Here is a 25,905-nt window from a genome sequence, read left to right as displayed (position 1 = left end):
AGCAGGATGCAAAGGATGCTGATCAGGAACTGTAGCTTCCTTCAGGGGAGGAAGTCCTAGGATGGTCCTTGGCCACCACTTCCCTTTGCTAAAGTTGCTCATGTCACCTCTGCCCAGCTGCAAGATTGGATTTGGGCCCCAGCTATCTTGGTCTCAAGCCCTTTGTAGTTTGGCTATGGCTCTGCTTCATCCACCTGCCCTCCTCGCCCCCTTTGCTATTGGAAATTTTAAAAAATGGTTATAACTTTCTTTAGAGATGAAAGTAGATTAAATCTTCATAGTACAATAGTCCTTGTGGATAAAACCTGCCAGATTATAGATATCTGGGGCATTTGTGCTGGACACATTATTATTATTTATTATTATTATTAATTTTAAGGAAACATATAACTTTTTAAAAAAAAACATTTTTTGAGGCAAACATGAAAATTGCAGGCAGGATCACATAGTTTACATTGCTTACAGATTTCAAAAATACTAAGTGATTTAGAAATGCTTTTAAGCAAACAAACAAGCTATTGTAAATGTTTATTTTAAGGGTAGTTTTCTCCGGCCATGCAATAACTTTAACAACAACAACAAACAAAAAAACCCCACGTGCAACTGAACCACGTTGTTAACAAGGCCAATCTTGTGATTGCAAAACGATAATGATTTTAACTTAATATCTGCCCATCACTCTGTGGGCTCGGGTGGGTTACAATAATTTAAAATTCATCATTGAAAACAGTTTTCAAAACTTAACAATTACCCAAAAAAAGTTCAATGAATAAAAATAGGCTTGGTCCTGAAAATATGCATCTCTGTTGTCAAAAGTCAGGGTAAAGAGCCTTGGAGTTGGAAACCGTGGTTGGCAATTTAATTCATTTCTCTGTCTATTAATTTTCAAAATCTAAAACTGTATGTGCTACGGGCAAATAAGCTGTGGGAAACACCCTTTTGGCATGGACATTCAGTGGACAGAGTTTTCCACTTGAAACATCTGTGTGAGTCAGCTTTAAATAGGCATGAGGAAGAATTCTTATTCCTTTTATGATCACGCTATATTTGCATAATTTGAAGCTGCTCCTTGTCAGACATTTGGTTTGCATTTATCTGCTGTTCATCTTCAAAAACATCATCTGCTTTAGAATACAAACTGAGCAGAACAGCAGCATATCACATATTTAGCTTCTGGATAATGTGGCCTGAATAGCCTTTCACCATGGTGTTTAAAAATGAAAGAAAACCATATGTCCATTTAAAGTGCCATTCAAAATAAGATTTTACATTTTTTTTTCCTTTCTGTGGCAGAAAATTAACGCTCGTGATTTTCTGCATACAAAATGCCACCTCCTGGCTCAAATCTTGCTCTTGAACAGCTTACCAATCATTAGTTCTGCATAAAATTTATCTTCGTTCCGGTTACAGAATAAGTATTGTGTGTTCTTCAAAAGAACACAATAGTTTACAACAACTGGGTTTAGTCTATTATTTCTGTTCCTTCTCACCCATTTGTTATTTGCTGCAACAATTGCCAGCCCTCTCTGTAGGCTATGTCACAGGGAAATGAGAGGGGCCACTATATTCTTAACTTGGTAAAATGGTTGGGGATGAGCATAGAGCTCAGTAGGGATAGTTCTTCATGTGTGAGATCGCAGGTGTAATTCCTGATAATTGCTGTTAAATAGGATCAGGTAACATGGCTGAAAGAGACCTTGGAGAGCTTGGGCCAACCTGAATAGAACTGGGATGGGTGTCTTGTGGCTGTCCAAAAGTTGCTGGACTCCAGTTCCCATCAGCCTCAGCCAGTATAGCCAATGGACAAGGATAATGGTGGTTGTAGTGTAACAACATCTGGAGGGTCACAAGTTTCCCATCTTAGAATAGACAATACTAATGGTCTATCTCAAAACAAGTAAGTAGGTATAACCTTTTTGTTTACTTCTTGTTTCTTTGATGTTTAAGAAGTTCTGGGAATATCCATTAATATTTGTAGCTACATACAGCGGGTGGGGTTTGGTTTCGGATTATAGATGTTCCCCGGGATATCAGTAGAACTCTGGGCAAATATTTAGTGAAACATTATCTGTTGTATATAATTTCTTTAATTCCTCAGGGTTAAAATGGAAAGAGAACTTAATCAGTGAGAAACAAAGGAATTGCACAAGATCCCAAACAAAGGCTTTATTTACATATTATATTAAGCTATAGGTTTCGGTTGTTTATTTGAAGGATTTACTTGCTGTCCATCAGCACAGATACCAACCAGGGTGGCACCCAGCATAAAACAAAATATAGATACACAACTGTAGAACCAGCTAATCAAAAACAGGCAGCTAAAAAAAAAAAAGGCAAGCTTACTAACGCGTAAAATTCACGGGCAAACAAGTTTGGTTGTATCTGACTAAGCCATTCTCTGAGTTGGGCCCATTGACTTTTGTTAGTCAAGTCACTGATTTCAGTACGTCTATCCCGAGCGCAACTTAATTAACACAACCAACAAATTTTAACTTGGTGCTGAAATGATAACAATGTTGGCACTTATTGTGCTTGTAAGGAGAGGGGATTCTGCAAGTGGGGCACCACCATGGAGAAAGCTTATCGCCACATACCGGTAACAATATTCCCCTAATAGTGCAGTGTAGAAGAGATTTTCATTTGTTCACCACCCAAGCAGGAACGAGCCACTTTAACCTTGGGCTCACACTCCCATGTCCATTTCTAGTGCAGTCAAGAGAATGAGTTTTGTTCTGTGAACCGCCCTGAGACTTCTGGGTATATGGCAGTATATAAATTCAATAAATAAATAAAACAAGTTTGGAAGCTTCAATTTCTGCTTCATCACATCTTGCTGTGTTGCCTGCACAAAGGGTTGTGTTGAATCTTTAAGACAGCATTAGGACCGTACCTAGATTTAGAAGCTGGCTTGTTTGAAACTTGATGTAGTGAAACTGTGGGGTTGTTTAAAATTGTTTTTGAACGTTATACGTTACTTTGTAGTTTGTATTTGTGGGCTGGGGTATTGTTTAGGGACTTGTCGGAGAATGTATTTTATTAGTTTTTAATTAGTTTTTAATGTATTTATTAGTTTGTGTTCATTTGTGTTGCTGTTTTAATTATTTTTTGTTATGCAATTTGTAGCTTTTTGTTGTAACCTACGGGTATACAAATTTAAATAAATAAATAAAATAAAACAAATATGAAAATCTATCACCTGACAAACTGCTGTGAGGGAGCTTTCATCTGTGCTGCTTTTTGCGGTTTTGTTTGCCATGTCACAATGCCCAGAAGAAGTTCAGTGGTGATAACTTTGGGAGGAACCATTATTTAGTCTTTATGATGTCCTGGGTTCTCCTTCTCATGGGAATCCCCTTCCAAACCAGGCAGGAAAAAAATTCTATGTGATGCACCCACACAGAATATTAATGCCTACTGGAAATTCCACATTATTGCCAAAGGAATATGACACACACTTAACTGTTAAAACTTCCTTTCTATTGCATGTTTTTAGTTTCTGAGCTTTCTTTCATAGGAAAGTAGTCAAACTTACAGTTTGAAAGGAGGGTAACACAGATCCCGGAGAAATAAGTATTCCTTTAAGGAAGCATTTAAGGATGTATGGAAGTTATAGAACAAAATCATGAATTGGTGGGCAACAAGAGAAAGGCTTGGTATACTTATAGTTGTTATGCAGGAAGCTCTATTTTTAGTAAGAGTCAGTGCTGTGTGATTCTGCCAAAAATAGAAATAATGCCTCAAGATTGTCCAGCATCTGGGATGGTCTTAATTGAAACAACTGGTATATCATGTGAACCTACAGCCTTTGTCTGCATTGTTTGTTTGTTTTTACAATGGGAAGAATGGGAGCATGATAAAGGAGATTTGCCAGTAATGGTGTGATACAGTTAGTCTTGTAACACTACTTCTGAAGATTTTCATTGTACTGATTTATCAAATCCTATTCAATGTAAATGAGCACAGGTTGGTTGCTAGGGGTGCAATTGGTGTTGCTTGTTGGCATCTATCCATCTCTTGGGAGACAATGTGCGCCTTTGGGGGAGAGGGCAGGCTGTTGGAAGGTTGCAGCTCTTGCTGTGGCTGTAGAGACCGATGCAGGAGAGACATGTTTTGTTGCAGCTGGGGCAGATGAAGTCATCCAGTTGTGCTGATGCAGATGTGCAATGTCATTTCTTATCCCAGCGGCCATCCCTCCTCTGGTCACTGCTATGGGTACACAACTTGACTGCTTGTCTCCAGGTACTGCGGTCATCTGCAAGGGATGCCTACATGGCAGAGTTGATGTTGCCAGCCTTCATGTCACGCTTGCAGCCATCTTGGTATCACAGAGTTGGTCTGCCAACTGGTTTGGTGCCTGAAGCCAGCTCCCCATACAGCTATTGATTACAAATTCAAGTACAGTACTGAATTGTTTATAAATCCCATATAGTAGTTGAAGCTGGGGAGAATGCTGTCTTCCTCTTTTGGTTTGAAAACAATTCCTAGAGTAGCACATAAAAGATTATTCCTTCACCCCTGTGTTTGCCTCTTTTCTGGGTGGTTTGTTTGTTTTGAGAATATTCTATTGTTTTCAGGTTCTGTGTCTACTCAGAGATATCTCTGGAGACTATTTTTCCTCTTTAGGAGATATGCAGATGTGTGTGGGCAACTATTTCAGAGGTACCAAGTAGTCATTCATTAATAGCATTCCAAATATTTCTTTTTGTATTTATCTGATCTTGTGCAAATAAAAAGTATTTTATTTTAAAAGGAAGATGTTTCTGTTCTAGAAACAATAAACAGAGAGCAGATGTACAGCTAAGCTCCCAAGTTCCCATGATTGTTTGTGTGCTGCCTGCATGTGATGGAGATCAAAATTTGTGTACTGTCCAGTATTTCAGTTGGGCATGACGCAAGTAAAACTATGTGGTGGATATTTTATGGTCTCCGGGGGATGTGAGAACAAGTCTTTCAGGTTCTGTCTTCTATTATAATAGGAAAGCTTTTTTAATATTTGGGGACAGATGGACACATAACCACATTGTTCATTAAAACAGCTTCGTAATATCCTAGATGTTATATTTGATAATTGTAGGCGTGAACAAGATGCTAAGTTAAACGCAAAATAAAATGTGGCTTTGCAGAGAATAGTATAATGTGAAGAGATTCTGTGGTGTGTGTATTCTGACTTCCTAATATCCTAGAAAAATATAGAAGCTATTATGTAGAAGACTTTGTGTGCTCTAAGAAGCAGCAATGAAGAGAAGCCTTGGAGAGCTCTTGGACAACTTCTGAACTATTCACTGAAGGTGAAAGCTGACTTTTGTACCTCACCCTCATTTCATGCGTGTGAAGAATTCTTGGTTAATAGCCTTTAGAGAACGAGGATATGGGAAAGTTGGGGAACCAGCAGTGCCCCAGGTGTTGTGGCCACGTTTTAAAAATAAAAAACAATGTAAAGGTGTCATATGTAAGTTACCGTAGTTTCTGTGCTGCAAGTCCCTTTGACAGGTCTTTTTACAAAAGAAGCACCACCCATGTTAGGCAGTTTGGCAAAATAGGACTGATCATCATTAGGGAAGTTGTCAAATACAGTAATCTGTTAACTTCTTCAACAGGCGAAGGGATATTCTCTCCCCCCCCCCTCTGTTCCCATATTCCAATTCTGTGAAATAAATATTACGGCCAGTGCAGATTCTTTGCCCAGTTTGGAAGTGTATATGAGCAGCTGTCTGCACTCCGTGGGAGGAACACCCTGATAGAAATACCATACATAAATAAAATGGCATTATTTACCTCGTGGCCCTACCTTTTGAATTTCCCTCTGTGTTCTCTTACCTGAGTTTGGTAGGACACCCCTGGTTAATTTCAACTCACTCAGAATGGGTTTAGAAGCATATCCATATTATTTTTATCCTAGGGCGGTGATAGGAACACAGAACTCCATAATAGTTGAAGGAATTTTCAGGAAAATATGAGGGCACAGCCACATGAATACACCTGGAATTTCAGTTTAGTGCATTTTTTTTTTGTAAGGTCAGTCCTTGTAAGTTTTTCGTCTGTTTCCCTGTGCTATGCTTACAGTATTTAAAAATACGTACGGTACATTTCGTAAGATTGTGTAGCCTCATTTCATTGAGTTACCCTGGAAAATAATATTTTCTTTAGCATATGTATAAATGGAATTAGATCTGATATAGCATCCCTGAAGTTAGCTGGTTTTCCCCTTGACTTCACTTAGATTTGAATCAGGCCTTCAAAATCCTGGCACCAGTGATCAGGAGCTCCTGTTATTAATTTACCAGCTGATCATTGCCTCCTTAAGATGTTCTTTCCAAAAGACCTCAATTAGTAGCTGGCTGTGCAGTTTAGTCATAATGTAATCTTATAGGGTTGGTGTGTGTGTGTGTTTGGGTTGTTGTTGTTGTTGGTTTTGCCCGAGCTTTTTATTTCAACAACCTTTTTACTGGAGAGACTGAAGTTTAGTTGTGAGTTGGCAAGGCAGTACAGTTAACACTGAGCTTTGGAATTTTTTGTTTGACAAAGTAGATTCTGCTTCTCAGAACGACTGCCCCCCTGGGGTAGGAAAAACTAGAAATAGTTTGCAGCTTGGTTGATGCCCTGATACATTTTTGCTCAATTACCTCATTTTTATGAAGCTTTAACAGTTTAAGTAATATGCTAAAGCAAGTATGCTCTGGTTTTGTGTGTGTGTGTGTGTGTGGAGCAGTTGCATTCATCTATAATTTGGAAATATTTTGGCAAGGCAAAGTGCAAAGAGTACTGAAAATCAAAACAAAAAACCTCCAAACCTAAGTTAAAAGAATGCTGTTACATTTTCAGGTGACTCTTTAAAAGAGTTATGAGTATATTATAATGTGGGGGTTTGGAATAACTCCATGAGGTTTATTTTACTACTACTATTTTTTTTTTGCCTTTTTTAAAAAATACTCCTTTTCAAGTGAGTGTGGTGAATTGCATCTTTTTGTGAAGCCAGTGCAAAGGAACTATTGCTGTAATATTTGTGGTGTTACCCGTATTGTGGCCCATTTGAAAGCAAGTTTGGTGTACTGGTGTCTGGCTAGGACTGAGAAGACCCAGGTTCAAATGTGTGCTTAGCCACAAAGCTTGTTGGGTTCAAGTCAATTACTTTTACCTTAACCTACCTGACAGAGCTGTTCTGGGAATAAAATAGGGACAGGGGAGCATGTGCACTACCTTGAAATCTGCAATGAAAACATGGACATCCTCCATAATAATAATAATATTGATAATATTGATACCCCAACCATCTGACTGGGGTGCCCTAGTCACTGGGCACCTACACACACACACACACACACACACACACACACACTCCCTATACAGGGCTCCCTTCAGATGTCTTCTAAAGGTTATATAATTACTTATCTCCTTGGCTTGGGGGTCAGTTAACTCCTTACCCTCCAACATTTCTCTGATGAAAACAGGGACGTCCTAAGGAAAAGCAGGACATTCCGGGATCAAATTATAAACCGGGGTGGCTTCTATAAATCTGGGACTGGCTCTGAAAAATATAGGGGCAGTTGGAGGGTCTGATATAAGCGTGATAAACCTGCAGCTTAGAAAGAGGAAAGAAAGTTAAGGCCTGAGGTAGGCCAGGGACAGCCCTCTTAGGATTAGCTCCTGCGAAAGTGCCTGGAGTTGCAAAGGTAAAGACAATTTCTCCACCTGTGGCTTTTCCGACCACAATGCGTCAGAGGAGGCAGAAACAACTCCTGGTGGGAGTTATCCTTCTTGAACCAACAGAGGTCAGACTTGACAACTCTGGTCACAGTTATACATGCCTAGGCATTATTATTTGCTTATGAATCACTTTCCACGTGAGCGAAACAGGGTATTATTATCCGTAACGCTTTCCTATGTGAGGCTGCCTTCGAAAAGTTTCCGGAGCAGTGCAAATGCAACCCACTAGGTGGCAGCATAGCTAGATGCTGGTTTGAATATATTTGTTTCCTTTTTTAAAAAAATCTATATTAAGTTTCTGTATAGTTTTATTTGGCCAGCAGGATGTCTTGTATGCAGGTTTAATTTTGTGGTGCTAGGTGGTCCGAGCCACCTTTGGGGCTATTTTAGCCAATTAAAATATTAACTAACATGGAGGGGGTGTGTGGAATCCCTAAAATTGTTCTAAAATCAAATTTAAACCAGTTGTTGATACATTTCTTTGAAAGCCTGATAAACTGAGGCGTTTCAGTCAGTTATTTGTGATCTTACATAGGCCCACTATATAAATTCTAGCTCGTCCACTTTTTCAGGGGTCCTTGTGGAGGGATTGTTTGGTTTAATAGTGAGCTCTTACGTTAAACAAGATATTTTGTGCCAGAATCTCAAGAAATAAATATTCCCAATTAGGTATAAGGCACTGAGTTAGTTTACTGTTATGTAACGTGTAGTCTGTGTCTCTGGATGAGGTTTGCTTTGTTGTTGTTCTGTTGAAATTTTAATAATAGTTGCTATAATAAGAATAATTTTTGATGATGACGTCTAGCTTGTGGTAGAAGAAGAGGAGTTTGGATTTGATATCCCGCTTTGTCACTACCCGAAGGAGTCTAAAGGTGGCTAACATTCTCCTTTCCCTTCCTCCCCCACAACAAACACTCTGTGAGGTGAGCGGGGCTGAGAGACTTCAGAGAAGTGTGACTAGCCCAAGGTCACCCAGCAGCTACATGTGGAGGAGCGGAGACGCGAACCCGGTTCCCCAGATTACGAGTCTACCGCTCTTAACCACTACACCCCACTTGCTCTCACCATATACACCAAAACTGAGGAGACTGAAGGTCCAACACCTCATTTAGTCATGAAGCTAAGCCACTCCTCCACCTAACCTAGCTCACAGGGACGTTGTGAGGAGCAAATGAGGTTGGAAGTGGGAACCATGCATGCAGCTTGCAGGGTGAGGGAAAAGTAGGATAGAAATGTATGCTAGAAATACTAATTGATGGACTTTCTACCCATCAGGAATATATGGATTAGGGACAGCAACTGAGCAACCTCCTCAGGAGGACAACAGAAGGAGAGTGTTGCTATGCTCCTGCCCACAGGATGAGCTGTGAAAACAGGATACTTTGAGGAGACAGGCCTTTGGTCTGATTCAGCTGAGTTCTTTTAATGGGGTGCAGAGACAGAATTGTCAAAAACCTTGTTTGCTGATGTGTGTGAATATGCTCGCAACCGAATACAAAGTCATAACGGAGTATCTTTCGGGCTTGTGGTGAAAATTCTTGAGGCATCTAAAGGTGATCTTTGGTCCGTAGCAGTGACTACAAGAATCTGGGCCACGAGACACCCTGGAGCAAGGAACCAGCATTCGCCAGCGCCTGCCCTTCTCCTATGTTTAATTTGTCTCTTTGCCATGCCACTAGGAGGCCAAACGAGGTGAAAGAAGCAAGACGGTGCCTTACCCATACCTGAGGCAGTTTAATGAGGCAAAGAAAAGGTGTTTGTCCATAATACCTTTTGGTTGCTGAATATAATAATCTCAGTGGATTGCTACGAACTTCCAAAAACCAAGCATTTGTGTAATGAAAAACATTAGGCGACGTCTAAGATTACCAAGCTGTCAACTATACTAACTCTTCCTGTAATGGGCGGCAATTGTTAAAACAATTTTGCTGAGGTTTTGCTGAGTTCTGGGGTTTCTAAGTTGGCATGACCTCCGTTGTAATGTTAGTATTTTGAAAAAAAATACTGTATGAGCACTCCAGCGAAGTCAGGCTGTCAGTTAATGTGGGTCTCTAGCAATATCAGCGAATCAAACACCGACCTGTCAATTCTTGTCCCTCCCTCCCTATGTGCACAGCTACTGCTGCTGCTCTCCTCCAACTGGGAAACAAAACACCACAGTTAGATGCCTGAGGTTGCTTGCCTTCTATCCCAGGCACCTGTCTGTGGGGTGCTTTGTTTCTCAGCCGAAGGAGATGGATGGTGGACAGGCAAGCTGCCAAGGCAAGAGAAGAATTAGGAAGATTTTTGGGAGTCTGTATACCAACTTGCCACATGTCCTTTCTATGTTCAAACTCTTTTATTTCCTTCTGGTCATCTGTGCTGTCACGCTGGGGGTCCAGAAACAAATATTTTGCACTGCCCCCCCTTGAAAGGTTCATTTTACACTTGCACTTCTGCATTTCACAATATCCTGCTTGGAGCCAACTCTTTTCTGCTAAAGCTCTGGTACCTTTTCAAAGGACTATGTCAGATCACACAGAGAACACCTCTCCCACATAGGAAATGCACAGTGTACCATGTGGTAGTTAAGGATGTTATTTCCCCCCTCCATAAAAATTCTAGCACCTTGGGCTGAGTGCCTTTTGAGCATGTACTGTTGGCTCTGTTTTGTGGCACTAATACACTAGTGTGTACTGTACTGTACACTAGCAGGAGCTGAGTAACCCTCCTGGAGTATTCCTGCTAAGCTGTATTTTGGTTACCAAGAGTTAGTGATGATACCTTATGTATCCTTCCTTACGATGCATACTGAGCTGAGATCTGGAAACTTGCATAAGTGAAATTTCCTTACACAATCAGAGCTCAAATAAATAGAGATTTCCTTCAATTCCAAATTGTCCAAGTGACATCCAATTCAATAAACTCCAAGCTTTCTGCTGAATTTTAGAGAAGTAACAAATGTGGATTAGTATACACACAGGTCCCGCTTTTACCAGGAAATTGTTTGTTAGGCGAGCATTCATATAACAAGCTGCAGATTTCCGTGATTTCCTACAGGAATATTTCTGATCTCCAGTTGCACCATGGTTTCTTCCTAAAATGGCTGGAGCCAACCAGCAAAAGAGAAATGAAAAAAAAAACCTGATTTGTCTAATCTCTCTCCATGGTTTCTTCCTGAAAGTGACCGCTGTTGACCAGCAAACCACAAAAGTAAGGAAATGGGCAATCTCTGGCTGGTAGGGTATCGGAATCAGCCATGTAGTGAGGTTTGGTCATAATTCTTTGGATAACTGAATTTGTGGATAACAAGTGTCTTATTATGAAAACGTTTTATATCGGTCATTCAATAACTGCAGCCACTGGCATTCGCTCAACCCCATTGGCTCAACACCTTGATCTTGCTGTGGGTGCGGGTTTCAAAATGAATGTTGCCCATTATTCTGGTTTTGATCTTCTGTTGCCTTTGAGAGTAAGGCAGCAGGCAATGGAGGCTGGTTAATTAGGACAAATGGGGCACTGCCACCTCAACCTTGGTCTGCCATCTGCCAGCCAGCCCTTACATGTCTGCCTTCTTGTTTACATCCAGTCCCAGGACTGGTACTGGCTGTGAGCTTCCTCCTTCTTAGTCTCACTGTTGCCCTTAGTAGAGAGAGAAGGATGGGGACAGAACAAGAACGAGTCGTTGACTCTGGCGCCACCTGCTGTTAGCTTCCCTGCCTTCTGCCCCACCAGTTCCAATGGGACCAGATGGCAGGTGATCTTTCTCCTAATTTGTTGTCCGTTGATGAGCTTTTGGTTGACCTTGCTGAGCTTGCTCTGCTCTCTCCTTTCTGTGCTTAATTACTCTGGTTGGACTGGCTTTCTACCTTCTTTCCCTACTCAAATAAAAATTCCTGTGCCAAGAATATACATTGATTCTTCCTCCTAAGCATGTCTCTCGCTATCCTTGCCTGTTTGCTGCTTTACGTCTACTTTTAAAGCCAACACTTAAGGGCCCCCATTCTTCCACCTTTGACTTTTTCTTGCCCTCGTTTCCTGCCTTGTGCTCTCTGCGCAGGCTCATATGCTTGCAGTTGCCTTGGTCCTCTACTCTCACTCTTGATTTCCAGTATTTTGTTCTGTGAGCTTGGAACAGCATCCATCTCCTTGTCCATCAAGCCAACTCCCTACACAGGCTTCCAGCTATGTAGAGGACTGGTTCAAGCGTTAACCCTGGTTGAGATGCTGAACACTTTTAGGGGCGGTATTCCTGTTTGCAAATCATACCCATCTTCTGAGGTGGCAAATTTCCCCCCTCCTAATGAGTGAGATTATCTCATGGGAGAACTTTTTAATAAACAGCTCCCTGAGAGGGAAATATCTGAGATGGTTCCGAGTTAAGTTTGAAACAAAAGGTGGTGACTTTTAACAATGCTGCAAATACTTGAAATTGCTTTATGATTCCAGGCCTTTATTCCATTTCACCTTTCTAATGCCTACCCCCTCCTGTTTGTTCTTTTAATAGAGGTACCCGGAATTGAAATTGGGAACATCTGCATCCACATGCATAAGTTCTGTCCCCTCCGCAGTTTACTCACCTGAGTAAAGGGATGATTGAATGCCTTTGTTTCCCAAAGCCTTTCCTGTGCTGCTATCTCTTTGGTATTTTGTGCCTCCTGCCTGCTCAATACACCTTTGTTCACGGTGCTTCTTTTTGTATCCAGCGCCTGTTGGTTCCAAGAAAAATCTCCAACAGTAGAAGCAGTTGATTGAACACTCAGATTCCTTCAGCACAGGGATACATGGGCTTCTTCGATGTTATTGTCAAGGTATTTAGATGCATACTTAATCTCATGTAAGTACCAGTAGAGGTTTCCATAGCAGGGAGTAGATCTTTCCATTACTAGCAGTTCCCAATGTTGTAAACTTTCAGTTGCAACCCATCAGGTTGCTCTGATTTGTTTTATTCTGTATGAGCTACCAGAAAATATTTAGGCTGCTTAATGCAGTTTCTGGAATTAGCTGAAGCAGACATGTCAGGATTACTGACGATCCAAATCTGTAAATGTGCTATCTAGGTTGTTTTGGTCCAGCAGTGGGATTATAAATAGGAAGGCTTAATGATGTAATTAGCTGAAGAGCAATGGATGCGGCGAGATGGTCAGTTCGTCTATATGTGTGCTTTAGGGATTTCTATTGTTGTGGTGTTGAAGAATCAACATGTGTCGAGTTTGGGGTAAGCTGATCATTCAATGCATTGTGATAAATATATTTAACTTGTAAAAAAAAGGAAAAAAGAGGCATTCGCATTAAGATTGGGTACACTAAAATTCCAGTGTTTTAAAGCTAGTGTTGATAATGCAGACCGATTTATGTGAGTATATCCTAGTAGCTGGAGAGGTCTGGTATCACATGTTATGAAGTTTATATAGTCAGTATCAATAGTTGTCAGTGTCTCTGTTTAATCTATTCTTTGTTATGGTTTAATGCTATCTTGTAACCATACTTGAGGTGAGTTTATGTTTACATGACAAAAGAAACTTGATATTCAAAGTGTTGGCTGGTTTTTGTATTATTTATTTTGCAACCTTTGAAGCTCTGCTTTAAAAACACAAAACCTCAGTCATTCTTTATTGGTTGTGGATATTTTAAATATCATATTGCAGACATCTCAGCCGTGGGCTGCAGTCCATGATTCATCCGTGGGATTTAGAGGTTCATAACTGCCTGTCTGGATTATAGCCGTGAACTACAAATAAATTTCTTCTAATATTCCCCAATGCTGAAGTCTGATTTGCTCGTTTTATATTTGGAGTGATTTAACTTGCTGAATCTGCTTTTTAAAATGCTACTGGTTGCTTCTGTGTGATATTTCTTAGTTTTTCAATAGTACAGATTGAGCTTTATGTATCTCTTACACTTTTAAAGGAACATTGAGAACAGCTGGAAAACTGGCAGAATAACTGCATCTGTGCTTACTTAAAAATAAGTTCCTCTTAAATCAGTGGTACTTGCTCTTAGGCATCTATCTGTGTGTAGGATTGCAGACTTCTTTAAAGTGCTTCCACACTAGGTGTTTAGAACTGCGACTCTATGTTCACTCTTTTTTCATGGAGTACCCAGACAACACCAGCTTCATTGTCGTCCTGTATTTTCCCTGTGGTTATTTTGTCTTTCCTTAGACTACAGAAACGCACCTCACTTTCCAGAACAGAAGAATAGTGCATCTTTACAGGTTTAGGTGCCTTTAGCGCTAATCTTTTGGCATTTTAAAAGGATGGGGTTTTGACATGGTCAGTAACACATTAGAAGAGCGAACACACAATGACTTAGCACACATTCATTATAACCTTTTGCAGGTGATGTCGTTTTATGACCCCGTTTTTGGTTACTAGAACACTTTGCTGGCTATTTTAATGAAAGATCTGCAGTGCTATGCCACCATAATGCTATGATATTATTATTATTTAATTTTTTTTTAAAAAAAATCATTTCTGGTTGCTCCCGTTTGAGCAGTGACCAGAAAGTTTCTAAATTCATTTTCAAAAGTATTGTATGATAATGTTGTGGTAGCATTATGCTGTGGTATGCCTTGTTTTCATTAAAAATACAGTTAACACAATAGCAATATAATGCATTTTTTTTCTTATTATGCTATCATATTCCTGTAATAAAAAGCACAGTAATCCCGATTGCGTGAAAAGTCAGTTGTAATTCTGCTTGCAGTGGATGAACAAGTTTTGGGTAGCACTAGGATCCCCCCCCCCCATTGGGAAGCAAATTTAGTCCAGGGATTTTAGTTCTATATTCAGTCAAGCCATAATGAATAAATAGTGAACGCGGCTGGTGGATAAATTAGTTTAATTTTAATGAATTCATTATACAGTTGTACCTCACTTTTCGAAAGTAATCTGTTCCGGAAGACTGTTTGAGTTCCAAAATACTCAAAAATGGAAAACTCAGTACAGAAGCCTCAAAACGTAAAACTCAATATGGAATCCGTGTTTCATGTTTGACTTCCAAGGCGCATTCAAAAACCGAAGCATTTACTTCCGGGTTTACGGTGTTTGAAAACCGAAATGTTCGTCAATGGAGATCTTCGAAAACCGAGGTACCACTGTATTCTAAAAACATTTAAGCAAATCATATAAATGAATGCTGGGCTAAACTTTACTGAGTGTTTCCCCCCTGTCTAAATATAGATGTTCAGTCTTCAAATGCTATGATTTTTAAAGCACACTGATGTCATAATTTATCAAGAATCTCAACATATCTGAAAATGACTTTGCCAGAGAAACACCCAAGTTGCTTTTTTAACAAAGACCGATTCTTAAAATAACTTGGGTGTAGAGTTCTGTACAATTAGACTACTTTTGTATCAGGCGTGTGTCTTTGTTTCAGAGTCAATACATTCCCCATGGGTAGGTCTTACTAAGTCTGTATGTTTCAAGCCTCTCCCTTCTTTTGATGAAAAGGGGTGGGAGGGGGGAGACAAAAATATGATGAATTGAAGCTGCTAATTTTGTACTACATCCCCAAACTTCAATATTACTTTTTTTCCTCAATTAATTTACATATTACAATGCTGAAACTTTGAATATAACTTTCTGTTGGATTATTTGTGTTCGTTTCAAGAAGACATGTTAAAAAGATGACAAGCCGGTTGTTTCTTCCTTTACCGCTTATATTGGCTGTTGCTCATACCACAATGATGACAGAGTTCGTTACTTAAGAACAAGGATGATTGAGGCTCAGTAAAGGTGCCGTCTCAGCAGCTGGCGGTGAGTCACAGCAGACTTGGGCTGGTTGACAGGAAAGGAAAGACTAGCCAGGCTAAGTAGCCAGGCTAGAAGCAGTGGCCTAAGTTTTGAGTCCGGGGCAAGGCAGTAAAAGAATTGGAGTTGTCCCAATGGGTTGGCATACCCACCCACCAAGCTTTGATAGACAAGGCAGGCTTACTCACGAGACTCCTGTGCTTTGTGAGAAAGTTGGGCATGCAGATGCACACTGTATCACGCAAAGGGTGGATCTTTCCCCAATGAGAGCAGCACCAAATGCCCGGTGACCAGGTCTGACTCCATCCCTTTGCCCCCAGCAGTTGGTTGATGCTCTCCCTGGATTCCATTGATTCTCCTCTCTCCCTGGAAGAGAACAGTGGAGGTGAGAGTTCTGCTTCCCCTTCTAGAGCAGCCATATCCTGGGAGAAGAAAGTACCTGTCTCCTCCTGCCTCTGTTCCTTGTTCCTTGCAGAGAGCCCCACCCTCCCATTCCCCCCCGCCCCGCCTCATCCATCTCCACCTGCCATTCCACACCTAAACCCGGTGATGCCTCGAGATACATGACACTCCTTGATGTTTGACTGAAGCATTAGTCACTGGAGGACTTGTGCAGTTTTGTGTCTGCCTTTCTGTCTATTGAGTTGCACCAAGTTAGAGAGCTGAAAGTCCAATAGTGTTTTTGGAGCTCTCCTTATCCTTGATGTGCAGAGGATCGGTGACAGGAGACAGCGGACTCTGTGACTCGATCTCCTGGTTAATGGTCTATGCCTGAAACACTGGGTGCGCTGTGATCTGCGCATCCTGCTCCACATCATCGGAGATGTTTTGGGTATGTGATATGATGGGAGGTGCAATACGGAATCTCCTTTCAACTCATGCATTGCCCATGGCTGGATCTGTTACTCAGGTGTCCAACCTGCTGCTCTTCTTAAGTTGCTGGACTCTCAACAAGCATCAGCCCCAGCCAGCATGGCCAGTGGTCAGAGATGATAAGAGTTGCAGCTCGACATTTAGAGGGGAACAGGTTGTTTAGTCAGGATCTAGTATATTCTTTCTTAATCTTTGGCAATGGAAATTCCAAAGAACTTTCCTCAATCAAATAAATTGCTGCACACTACAAAGTGACAAAAAATTCCAAATGGGAACCTTTTTTTTTACTGATGGCAGAAGAGAAATAGTGTGTGGGCTCAGTATTTCCTTCCTCTTCCTATCTTATAGCACTGTATAGTACAATGCAGGAACATTTTTGGGGACCAGAAAAGGAGACGGTGTCCCCTTTCTCTGCTGAAACTTCCCCCATTCCACAAGCCCTAAATAGGATTATAAAACTTTCATTTCCTGGTAGACTGAGTCCTGAGCAGAAATATTTCGGTTTGGGGTTGGGATGCAGTAATATTTTATTGGGGATTCCCACTTCCTATCATTGTAATTTTGAACTTCAAATCTGTCTTAGCCTTGTATTTTATTGTGGGTTTTAACTGATAATGTTATATTTTTGGTGTATCTTCTGCATATCACCTTGAATACTAGTTGACTTAGCAATTAATAATTGATAGGAATAAACAATCGCTCCACTTCATATTCCTCATCTGTAAAATGTTCTGCATCTTTTGTGGATATGTTCTCCCTGCCCCCTTTTGTGTTTTAGATGGCTTATTAAAACGTTGTTTGTTTTATTTATGCTTAACTTTACTTCAAAAGTTCTCCTATCGGTGTACTAAAGTGTGAATTAACTATCCACATAACAATAAACACAACTTTTAAACAGGCAAATAAACACACTGAAATGCAAGACAATCTCCAGAACTAAAAAGAAAACCCCAAACAGAATAGGGCACAGTTCCAAAATCACCTAAGATATTTCCATTTTGATTGAAAATGAATGAGACGCAGGATAATAAACCAACCCTTTTGATAGCAGCTCACCATTAAATGTATTCAGATGCAGCACACACTATTTAATCTATCATCTACCTTGGCTGGAGACTGAGTTTAGAAACAGGTGAGTCTCTGCTCTGATGGGGATAGGCTTTCCAACACCTTGCATAGCTTTCAGCTGCTTCAAAGGTGCTGGCTTGTCGAATTGAAGGAACTTTCCCCCTCTTTTTGCCTTCCTCTTTTTCTACAGGAATTTTAGAAGCAAGTGGGCGTGGTTTATTCGTCCCTCCTTAGAGGCAGGGAATAAATGCTGGCAACTTCCACGCACACTTTCTGTTATTGGGGAAGCATTCTTTCTCTTCTCCAGAAAGGAAGAGAAAACAGAATTTGGGAGGAGATTGTGTCCCTTTCTGAGGGGTTTTCCACAGGTGTAGCTGTAAACACGGGGAGAAGAACTGGGATAAGAGCTACCGGCAACTTAGGAAGCGGCTTGTAATGTTCTGTTTAAATAGGACTTTGAACTGTGTTTTCCCTCCAGCCCCTTCCATGTACTAAGAGGAGAGTAAAGGTGCTCTTTGTATTCCATGCTTGGAGCTGACTTTAGAGCCATACACCAGAACGGCTGCTGGTGAGGCACCTACTGTTGGAAAAATACCTGAGGTAAGTCTAGTTATGTGGCTTACCTGCGGCACGCAGCTAGAGACATTAAGAGGGGTCTGACGGTGGGAGTATGTGGGGGGGGGGCTTTTTACCATTGGCTGCTTAGTGCAGTTTCTGTATTTCCAAACTTTAAAATTCTTACAAGTAGAAGAGTAAATAGGGTTTGGAAGATAGATCGACACTTTCTGCCTTTGAGATCTGTAACAGCAGAAAAATACTGTGCAAATTTTACATAGGTTTGTGGCATTAAGATTGCTGTCCTGCACATACCGTACGTCCCTAGAAGTATATTGAGACTTAGATTTTGAATGAAAAATGCATAGGAATAGGCTGTAAGTGCATTCTTTTGAGCTTCTTCAACCTGAATACTGATTTTGCTTGTGACCTTTGCTAGATTCACTTGTGGGTTTTTTTTTGGGGGGGGGTATGCATAAAAATCCATTAGCAAAAGCTTTCAGGGAGCATACAGGAATTTCTTAAGTCAGTCTCAGCAGTTTAAAATTTGCTTATTTTCAGAGATATTATAGTGGTTCTTCCTTTATTATTGAGCCTGTTGAAATCAATACAGAACAATCAATAGCTAATATTGGCTAAAAACTATTATCTGACCCAATTTAAAGTAGCAATAAGGTATGGCCAAGAAAAGGGTGTGTGTAACTATCTATCATCTATCTATCTATCTATCTATCTATCTATCTATCTATCTATCTATCTATCTATATCTATCTTTGCCTTCCTTACTAGTAACATCATAGTATTATAGAGTCCATAGAACATAAGTGGGGTAAAAATAACTTTCTGCTACATTTCAGAAATTATTATTAGGCAACATGCTTTCTTATATGAGGGCAAGCCGAAGGTTGATTGGAATCTTCCAGTGGAATTTAGTAGTTTGGGTAGGGATTTTTGACTCTCAGCTGTTTTAGTAACAACAAAATGTGACCCTTCCCTTATTATTCCATACAAAATAATCGAGGTTGCTGAGGAGACTAAAGGCTTTTTTCTGGGATGGGTGAGAATGAAGAGAAAGGACCTTAGGATGTATGAGTGCTGAATATTCCTACTGAGCATGTTCTCAGAGGCACCCTGTTAATAGCTGGCTTCCCGAGGCACGATTTGACCCCCGACTCTGATTGTTAGACCTCTTGGCACCCAATAATATTTCATTCATAAGCCAGCAATTCACAAAGTATTTCTAGAAAAGATGTAGCAGAACTGTTGGTGGGGCTTTACTGGACGAGAATACTTGCACTTTACAACATATTTACTTATCTTTGGAATTATAGCCTTGTTGAGGGTTATAGGCAATAAGGGCTTTCTTTTTCTTTTCACATGAAGGAGCATTTACTCATGCGAGACCATGACTAAAATGGTGCTGTCCAGACACAGCTTTACCACTTCAGTGAGAACAAGATAGCTTGGTTGGTAGAGCATGAGGGTTGTGGGTTCCAGCCCCACGTTGGGCAAAAGATTCCTGCATTACCGGGGGTTGGACTAGACAACCCTCGTGATTCCTTCCAGTTCTACGATTCTACTTTCTAGAAGTTGGAAGTAGAGAGCGTATCAGATTTTCTGCAAAAGGGGTGTCCTTTTCCCCATTCTTAGTGGAGGCATTACACACATACACCCCAAAACACTCACATTTGCCAAAGGTGCATGGGATGTTAGTTACCCAAGAGTCACATGAGACAGCCTTGTAGTCTGGATGTGTTACCTGTCAGAGAATTGCCATCCTGCAAGGAACCTGTCTTCTGTGCATCAGGCCGGCAAGGATGCCAGGAGACTGGTAGATGTCTTGTTTGGGAGAGTGGATCACTTCAGGTGGAGAAGCTTAGCATTCCCCTTTCTCCATTGTCTGGTTTGTAGCCACGTAGTAAGCAAAAGTTGTGCACATCTTGGGCAAACCAGCTCTTTCTTGCAAGCTGCTGGCCTGCTAGTGACAGGGCTGTTGGAGCAAAGGCAGTGTTGCTAGCATTCTTTCTAACATGTTGAGCAATAGTTTCAACACAGAGATGGGCACTGCATTGCATTGCATTCCTAGTGGTGTCTGCAAACCAAAGATAATCCCGAATAACTCTTAAAGTAATATAATAATGATGGTGAATTGCAGCAGCAGGTGGTTGCGGAACATGTGGAATTAAACACACACACACAAACACACACACACACAAACAAACAAAGCCAGGAGAGCAAACACCCCTCCCAACACTCCATGCCTTGATTCCTACATTTAACTCCTTTTTTGTTTGTTTGTTTATCGTAAGCACTAGTTTGCCATCACATAGAGTTCTCTCTCTGTCTCCTCTCCCCACTCCCTCCCAGTTACTGTAACAAAAGTCCAAAACACTGTCCCTCTTAGCCAAATGACAAGGGGCAATGGGTGGAGAAGCAAAAAGAATGTTTATTTCAAAGCTGCAGCTGTTAGTCTCGGTTTGGATATATCAAAAACAACCGGTGGCTTATGCCTGCAATCCAGCTACTCTTGGAGGCTGAGGCTGGCAGATCGCTTGAGCTCAGGTGTTCAGGGCTTCTGAGAGCTCTGCTGATCGGGTGTCCGCACTAAGTTCAGCATCACCTCAACATGTACAGCCTCACATTTTAAACTCACTTAATTTATGGTTTTTCACTTCCCAACTTCGGCCAGTCAACAGGTATCAGCAGGACCTATCTCACACGACTTTTGTGAAGATATAGGAGGTATAAAATAGCTGCAAAACGGGGCTTAGTTCTTGTATTTTAGGCATCTTGTTCTGCTTCCTTTCACCAAAGCAATGTATCTTCGTAAAGGGACATGTTTTGTTCGTCTCCCCATCCTCCACCGGAAAAATTTAAAAGCCAAAAATTTTAAAGTCACATTTTGAACACAATCACTCAGAACACATAAAAAGGTATTTGCTGTGGTGTGCGTAATTTCAGGTTCTGCTCATGCAAATGAATCCAAATGGCATGTTTGCAAACAGTGGGGAGCAACTTCAGACACACACACACACACACACACACACACACACACACACACACACATATTTAACCAACTGCTGTAAGCAAAGCCATTCCCTCTGCCAGTCTTCTGTCAGTTTTGTAAATGTGACGGTTATATGTTACAGCAGTGGTCTCGAAGCTGGTTTTCCATGGCTTTACTGTCATGCTGCAAAGTTTTAAAGGCACAGCCCCATGTAGGCCAGGCAAATCATTATGGCCCTTCCTGTACAATAGTTTCCCCTCCAGATGGTTCTGTTTCCTTGGCCCTTAAACATTACACCAGTACCATGGGATAAAGCCACAAAAAGTGTTTACTCTGCCACTGCTGTAATGTATAAACTGAGCAGCAAAGCCACCACAGATGCATTGGCATTTATGGGTACATGCGTAACCAAATTGGACGTGGTTGGTGCTGTGGTCTAAACCATTGAGATTCTTGGGCTTGCCGATCGGAAGGTCGGCAGTTCGAATCCACGCAACGGGGTGAGCTTGCGTCGCTCTGTCCCAGCTTCTGCCAACCTGGCAGTTTGAAAGCATACCAGTGCAAGTAGATAAATAGGTACCTCTGTGATGGGAAGGTAAATGCCGTTTGCATGCACTCTGGAACTTGTCACAGTCCTCTGTGCACCAAAAGCGGTTTAGTCATGCTGGCCACATGACCTGAAAAGCTGTCAGTGGACAAACGCCGGCTCCCTCGGCCTGAAAAGCGAGATGAGCGCCGCACCCCATAGTCGCCTTGACTGGACTTAACCATCCAGGGGTCTTTTACCTTTTACCTTACATGTGGAACCAGTGGTAATCCTGAAACCACTTTTCCTGCTACCTCTGCTCAACGCACTGGCCCATTTCCCTTGCTTGGATTTCCATTTATTGTGTTAAAACAGGTAGGATAGGTAGAGATGAAGAAGGTAATCAAGTTCTGGTTGAAATCTGTAGCCATCAAATTGCAACACAGATTCCTAGTTCACCTTTGTTATCTTCCTCAGGTGAGAAGGAACACAATGAATCACATCTCTAAAAGGCCACATGGCTGAAAAGACATGGGTGTAAATTCAAGAGAAAACCTGTGTTTGTAAAAATCATGCCACAGTACTTTCATTGGCTGTGCTCTACATTCCTTTGGCTGGGCAATATGTTAATCAGTGATTAGTCACATGATTTTGGCTTTGACTGCCAAAAAACAAAACAAAAAATGCAACAATGTGCGCACACAATCCCTTATTCATTACTAGCAGAGATATCTTCTCAACATTTGGTTGCTCTTCTGATTTTGCCACTGAGACCATTACTGCTCTCCTGCTTTTTCTGATCCTAACAAAGCGCATCATTTATCATCATTTAAGAGACATGCCTGTCTGGCTAGGTGTAGATATGATGTTACCCCAAACACACACTAACCTCACCAAGAAAATGAAGAGAACAGTGCAATTGCTACATAAAGAGAAACACATATAATTAACAGGTTTGAAATCCAGGAGGCTTATTTATTTAAATTCTAGTATGTATGAACCACTTGCTGTAAATGCATCAAAGCCTATGAGGGTCTTACCATCAGCCTAGGCTAAATTAGACCGTACCCTACAGTACATTGCTTACAAAAAATTGCATTGGTGAGTGAGCTCTCCTTTGAAGGGCATTTTTTGGCCATTATTACTCATCTAATAAACAGGTATTAGTAACTGGGGAACTCCTGATAAGTTTCTTTGGAACACAGTTTGAAATCTTGACCTCATTCAGATTTTTAAGGATTGTAACATTGCACATATAGTATAGATCATTTTATTTTATTGCTAAGGTAGGTAATGCTGCTCTAGTAATTTGTTACAAGGTCAGAGCATTGTTTCCTGTTTGTCAGGGATCTGTTGGATAAGATCAAAGGGTGCTTGCCCTGCTAGGTAGTAGTTAACACAGTGGCAGCTTGTGGGATGTAATAACTTTTACTGCTTAGGGAGCTTGAGGAAAGGGAACTCTTTTCCCACATCTGCAGAGACGAGTGCTCCGTTTGATTTGTATTATGCGCACTCCTTGGTTTGTGACGAAAACAGGTGCATAGTTTATACTTGTGCAGTTTTTGCTATCTAGAGGAGGCTTTTTCAACATGATTGGCATAAAACTTGTAAAAACAAAAACTTGAAACTTTGCAACCGCAGTTGGCCCCACCCCAACCCTAACCTCTGCCCACATCCCACGATAACTCTTGCTCTCACTCTCGGCTCTCCTCCCACCGAACCCACCGTCTCCCATGCAGTTTTGAAGAAGAAGAGCTTGAATATGTGAAAAAGGCATCCCATTTGAAGTCCATACAGGACAAGGGGACACTGTTCTCCAAAGAAAAAAGGACAATCACGTTTTTCTAGGGATGGATGGCAACCCTTCCTGGATAGCATCTCTTCCTTCACCTGCTACCTGGTATATTTGCTACCCTCCTATCTGTCTCTCTGCCTTATCCTTTCAATTTCCAAGGAAGTAGAAACACACACAGAGACCGATCCTATACATGTTTAATCAAGAAAGTCTTACCCCCCACATAGGCATGCGAAGGATTCTCTTCCGGTTCATTTAATGGTTGGTCAGATTTTGTGGCACGTAGTTTGTAAAATGGACTCTCCCCCCCTTCTCCCATGACCTTCTTCTTTGGCAATCGCTCGTAGCCAAGTAAGATTGTCTTCCATAAACACGGTTTTAACAATGAGTCCGTAAGTGACTATGGAGGCCAATTCTGGATCCACACGTCCTTCCACAGTGGGGACATTGGTGGGAGTTGATCACGGTGTGGATTTGCCAGGCGTGCCTTCCTGGATGTTAGCAGCTGTACCATCATTCTATATGGTACAAATTGAGTGGTCGGTTGCTTGCTTTCTAAAATAGATTGAAATCTTTGATAAAGTAACTTCGTTTAGACATGTGCAAAATCGACTATTTCCTGTAGCAGTGCTTAGTGAGACAGTGTCTTTTAAAGCAATGTTATCTGAAGTTATCTGCAAAATGGTTTTGTATTCGGAAGTTTTGGTTTAAATGAATGACAGAGGATACCATGCCATAGATTGTGATGCCCATAGCTAGACTTACCAGCATTGGGGAGGAAATGGTAGTTGTACTTGCCTTTATGAGTTTAGGATCTACAGTGGAAGCCTTTCTATTGGTACCCTGTCAACGGTTGATTTGGTGTCTGACTACTCGGGGAAGGAACTTTTTTCTTGTGGTACTAGACTGTAGAATACTCTCTTTAGAAAATTTCACCTGGTGCCTATTTTAATATTTCATTGTCAGGCAAGAACCTTTTAGCACAAATTCTAGACATTTTAATCTGATCTGGGTTTTTAAATATATATATATTTGTCTTGCTGTTGTGCTGCTCTTCTAAACTGTGCAATTTTAATATTTTCATTTTCATTGTATTTTACATTGTACTGGGAATTTATTGAAGTATAGGATTCAAATCCTTGAAATAAAATGTGTGCACTAAAAATTTCAGGCTGTGGTAGAAGTCTTGGGCACAATCTAGTAAAAGTTAAGTACCCACATAAGTAACAGGAAAACCCCACATATGTGCTGAAATAAATGGGGTTTAAAAGTGCTTTAACTTTTGCTGAATCCATGCCCCTGGCATTGCAGGTTATAATTTATCATTCTCCCCCACCTCCCCAGAATATGTTCCTTTTGTCTCTTTGAGGCCACAGCACAGCTTAAGTCTACTGCAAGCTTTTGTGCAAGCACAGAACTACTGTGTACCACACATTAAATTTCCGTAGAACACTGCTGGTGTATTTCAAGGGATATTGCTAAATAAACTGGGACTTTGAAACACCATCAAATATAAACATTGCTGGTTTTCTTCTCTCGAACCCTCCTGGAGTTGAAACTGTGTGTGCACGCCAGTTGTCTTCGTTCATAAACTTTTATAAGGCAAGTTTCCTGCATTCTCTGCTAAGTGCTGTCTCACTCGGAGTAAGTACTGTATAATACTGGGCAGACAACAGGCAGATGACTTGTTCATCCCACACTGGCGCTGGTGCCATTCACTTCCTGTTTGCCTTGTGGGGTGTTTCCTGAAGAAGCCAGCATGTCTGCTGTGCAGGAAGCAGAAGAACTAAAATAGCACAGAGATTCCCAAATGTATCGCTAACCTGGATGTGTTGCTTGTGAGGTTGTACCTTCCTCTGTCTCTGATTCCCCCCCCCCCCCTTGTGTCTTCAGCCTTACACCTCAGCTGATTCCATAAATCTTTCCAGTTTGTTCAGCTGACTGCAAAGGGGCCAGGCAGTCATTTAAATGGCAAAGCTTCCCATGTTGCTGGCATGCAATTCCCTTCAAACGACACTCATTATTTTTCACTATTATCCCGTGATATTAATAAAACAGAAATTTATGCATGGAATCGTGACCTTTTTTATTTTATTGTTGCCATGTTTATTTCTGCTTTATCTTGAAAGTGCAAGAAAGAGAAGCTTGTAATTCAGAACTCCTGTTTGCACCAAATAAATCCGTCTGTACTTACTTATTTGGATAATGCTTCTGATTCAAAAAAGCAAGATCTAACAAACTGATTTAAAAGATTAAAAGTATTTTGTATAGAAAAGAAATTCCTACTGCCTTTTAGCTTGTTTCTTTTCCTTTCCTTGCTTTTCTGGTGGCAGTCTTAATTTCATTCCTTGTTTTCCTTAGTGAAAGGTACATTTAGGGTCAAACTAGAATTGATGCCAGTAGATACAATTTTGAATGCTATGATTGGGGACCCTCCCCTCTCATATCTATGTAACACCCCTGGCAACTTCTGGGCTGTGGTGTCAGTCCAGATTGGGACTGCCACAGGCAGGATTTATTTAACCCAGTGTTTTCTTAGTTCTCCTGGGATTGACTGTCCTTTTTTTTCTTTTTTTCGTGTTGCAGCACGGAAATGCTCCTGTTCAGAGTGCCTGCCTGCCTGCTATCTATGCCCTTTTCA

General features: G+C 41.0%; 1 protein-coding gene across 5 annotated transcripts in view; it reads left to right on the top strand.

The window, feature by feature from the left end:
* COBLL1 (cordon-bleu WH2 repeat protein like 1) overlaps positions 1 to 25,905 on the top strand; it is an 82,719-nt gene that overhangs the window by 22,403 nt on the left and 34,411 nt on the right. The window contains exon 1 of one of the 5 annotated variants that reach the window (XM_035132692.2): positions 15,800 to 17,981. The exons of the other annotated variants lie outside the window; for them this stretch is intronic. The gene's annotated coding sequence lies outside the window, so the exon portion shown is untranslated. Of the gene's footprint in view, positions 1 to 15,799; positions 17,982 to 25,905 lie in introns of those variants that run through there. 5 annotated transcript variants of the gene reach the window in all.

The sequence above is a fragment of the Zootoca vivipara genome, chromosome 1 (assembly GCF_963506605.1).
Source record: "Zootoca vivipara chromosome 1, rZooViv1.1, whole genome shotgun sequence".
NCBI classification, from domain to species: domain Eukaryota; kingdom Metazoa; phylum Chordata; class Lepidosauria; order Squamata; family Lacertidae; genus Zootoca; species Zootoca vivipara.
This window is presented reverse-complemented; position numbering and strand designations above follow the sequence as displayed.